Below are 4,062 nucleotides of genomic sequence, written 5' to 3'. Positions count from 1 at the left end.
GTTATTTCTTCTGGTCTTCTTAAAAATAAAACATGTTGTAAATAATTTGGGCTCACTTTAGGGGTCCAAATAGCAAAAATAGGTGTTTATAGCATAATAGGGGTGTAGTTATCATTTTAGCTTGTTTTTAGCCCTTTAGGAAGGTTTTTTGACCTAGTTTCTAGAAGAACAAGCCTAAGGTGCGTTTTTGACTTAGTCAAACCCTAAAGGCAGCCCCCTCACACATTTACCTCCCTACCCTTGCCCTTCTTGCCCACCAAGGCACCCATTCCTATAAATAGGGTGCCTTACTCCATGTATTTTCATGAAGATTTTGATTAAGTAAAGAAACTCTGCTTGAGTGATTAGTGAGCTTCTCTCCTAAATATTTTTGAGTCTTATCTTGAGTATGTGAGCATTTCAAGTGGCGGCTCCTCCTTCACTTATCTTGGAGTTTCCCACACTCCAAGTGCCGTGATCATCCATTCCTTCAATCCATAAGTTTCTTCTTCCTTATCTCTTTTCCTTCTTTTCTTCACGCCATTCCATTCCATTTTTTATGTTCATGTTTATGCCTTGTTTTATTTGGTCTTCTTTCTCTTTTCTTCAATTGTTCCATCTTTTGCTCTTTAATTTCTACAAAACATGATCGTATTCACCATATATTGTATTTTTCTTTTTGCCCTCTAGAAGTGAACTTTCACACTTACTTAACCACTTGGTTAAGTTTGTGTGCAGTGGGAATCTTCTTTGGGTTCTCACCATATTTTGTGCTAAAATCCCAACCTTAAGTAAAGTGTCACCTTGAAAAGAAACAAATATAAAATCAACTCACATCACATATACAATTGAAAAGTGCAGGCACAAAGACTAACTTTACTCTTGATGTTTTTCCCTTTAGGGGTCATTCTTCAAATCCAAAAGTGATTCTTGGCTACCAAGGATCCCTACAACAAAAGGTTAAGAAGCAAGATTTGGTCCCCTTATGAATGTGAGTCCAATGATGTTAGTAGGAACCTTAGAAACCTTAGGAACCCCTTTCAAAAGACCTTTAGGAACAGAAAACCTTCTAACTCTGCAAAATTTAGAAGTGTGGCCCCTTTTCATGTAGTAGAAGCATATTTTAACCGGTTGTTTCGACAAAACAACAACTTGTTTTTCAAAGAAACTTTAGAAAGGTTTTGAAAACGGTTTGTTCTTGCTTTTTGGATTAAACCCCAACCCAACCTTACCAAAAACAAAGTTTTGAGAAGCAAGAACAATTTCAAGATTGGATTGGCCTTTGGAAAACTTGTCCACAATTTTTAAAAGATAATGAACTTTCTTTTGAAAAGATTCACAATTTTCACTAAAGATAGAATCAACACACTTGCAAGAAGAGTTTTGATAAATCATTTCCAAAGTTTCAAAATCAGTTTTTGAATGGCTCAACTCTTCTTTCAAGGTCTTGACTCTATTTTCCAACCACTTGTTTAACCCTTTTAACTTGTTATTCAAAAGGACCAGCCCATGAGCTTCCTCGTGAGTTTCTTTGAAGGCTTCAAGAAGTTGGCTATAATTCTCAAAATTAATAGAAGTGTTTGAACTTACACTACTTGATTCGGATTCTTACTTTGCCATCAAACACAGATTGGCTTATTCATCTTCCTTTGATGATGAGCTTGAGGATGAATCATCATTATCTTGCCAAGCTATGTAGGCTCTTCTTGTTTTGCCTCTCTTTTCAAATTTATCGATTGCCCCTCTCTCTTTGCTCTCATTGTTTGCACAATCAGCCTTGATGTGACCCTGTTTACCACATCCAAAACAAATATAGTTTAGAGAATTAAATTCATTCGCTTTCTTACTATTATACATGTTTGATGGTTGATTCTTGTCCTGGTTGTTCTTCTTCAAGAATTTGTCAAACTTTCTTTTGAGCAAGTTGAGAGTCTCACCATAACTGCACACACTTGAGTCTTGACCATCCTTTTTACCAGCAAGTCTTAAAGCAATGCTCTTCGCATGCTTTTTATCATTTTCTTGGTCATTAAGCCAGTTCATCTCAAGCTCATGCTCCCTTAGCTTTCCAAACAAGGAGACTATGGTCAATGTGGTCAACTCCTTGGATTCTGAAATTGTAGTGACATTGGGTTGCCAAGATCTATCCAAGCATTTGAGGATCTTGATGTTCAACTTTTCCCTTTAAAAGATTTTTCTAAGGCTAATGAGGTGATTCACTATGTGGGTGAATCTTTTCTTCACATCCGAAATGGTTCCCCTTTAAGCATCTTGAACATTTTATATTCTTGGATCAAGGCATGTTTCCTTGCCCTTTTCACATCAGTTGTGCCATCATGGGTAACCTCAAGGATGTCCTACATCTCATTTGCAGATGCACATTGTGAGACCTTGAAAAATCATCAGAATTCAAAGCAAAAGTGATAATGTTCATAGCAATGCAATCATATTAAGCTCTTTTACTTTTACTCTCAGTCCATCGGGACCAAGGTTTTTCAATGAAAACATTATCTTTTTAAAATTTAGGTACAAAAGGGCCATTTACGATAGCATCCCAGATTCCTCTATCAATAGATTCAACAAAAAATATCATTATAACATTCCAAAACTGATAGTTCAGTCCACAAAACAAAGGTGGCCTGTTTATAGGAGCACCTTTCCCAAAGTGTAGTTTTTCAGCCATTTTAGAAAAGCTTTTAGGATCGAAACTTGAGTAATTTTCAAGAACTCGACTCCTTATGCCAATTGTTAGAATTAGTGGCCTAAACAAGACGGGGTGAATTGCTTTCACAAGATTTTCGGAAAGTTTGAAGGTAGAGTGAAAAGCTCTGGAAAATCAACCAATTGATTTTCAATTCAACTCAAAAAAAATTATATTTTAAGTTTTTCCAGAAAATCAACCAGTTGTTTTCACAAAACAACAGGTTGTTTATACCATTAGAATTTAAAACAATATTAAAACAGTTTATGAGTGTAGGGATAAAGAGAATCACACAAGATGTTTATATTGGTTCACTCTTAACCAATAGCTACATCCATTCCTCAACTAACCACTGAGAATTCACTATATAATCAACCCTAGATTGCAAAACACACACACCAAGAGTGATTATCTTGAACCCCCTAACACACACCACTCTTTCGCAAAACAACAGTTTCCATAAACACCTTTCTAAAACTGCCCTACACAAGAACACATAAATACAATGTTCAAGGAGAAGAGAATAGAATACACCTGGGTATATGATCCTGCCTACAACTCGAACGTGGAGGAATTGCTTCGTAGCTCTCTCTCTCTGCTCCGTCTACGCAACTGTGCTATCCGCAAAATCACCCTCGGAACCTTCTCTAGGATCTCCAAACGCGACCTGCAAAACACACAGACGGCGCCTCTAGCGGCCGTTTGCACTCCGACGATCAAGTTAGATCACAGGACCACCAATGAGAAAAACTAGTAGTGTGTGTGAAAACTCTTGCTCTCTTTTTTTTGTTCTCCCTCTGAATCTCACCCTGATTCTCTTTTATGCCTCCCTCTATCTCTGGGCCTAACAGAATTCTGTTATGCCCCTCTAGCATGTGTCAGAACCCTGTTATGCTTTCTGAGACAACGTACCTCCAGAATCAGTGGAGTGCGAGTGTCTGTGCGTGTCCGCGCGTCTCTGCGCTTGGCTGCGCTTGTCTGTACCTTTAGCGGTATGGAGTGCACCTTTATCTGGACCGCGCCCTTCCAAGATGATGACACGTGGAGGCATGCGACTCACATCTGATCATACACGTGTCACTACTTGAAGGGCTCTAGTGCTTCTCTTTGTGCGCCTAAGTTATTCCCTTGCGGAGTAACTTAGCATATTTCTTCCATCTGGGTAAATCGCATACTCTCAGGAGAACGCCAGGTGTGGCTGGTCTAGGCACACTCACCAAACGTTGCTCTCTGCGTAAACGGCTTACCCTTCACGGTGTCACGCACGTAATGGGTTGAGGGAATCACCAATCACTGACCGGTTTACTAGCTCCCTCAGGCCACTCTCGTGCACGATTCCCTGAGATGTGCTCATGCGAGGTCCATGCGTAACGCTCTGGCTG

This window comes from Phaseolus vulgaris, chromosome 10 (assembly GCF_000499845.2).
Source record: "Phaseolus vulgaris cultivar G19833 chromosome 10, P. vulgaris v2.0, whole genome shotgun sequence".
Taxonomy (NCBI): domain Eukaryota; kingdom Viridiplantae; phylum Streptophyta; class Magnoliopsida; order Fabales; family Fabaceae; genus Phaseolus; species Phaseolus vulgaris.
Note: the sequence above shows the minus strand (reverse complement) of the source record.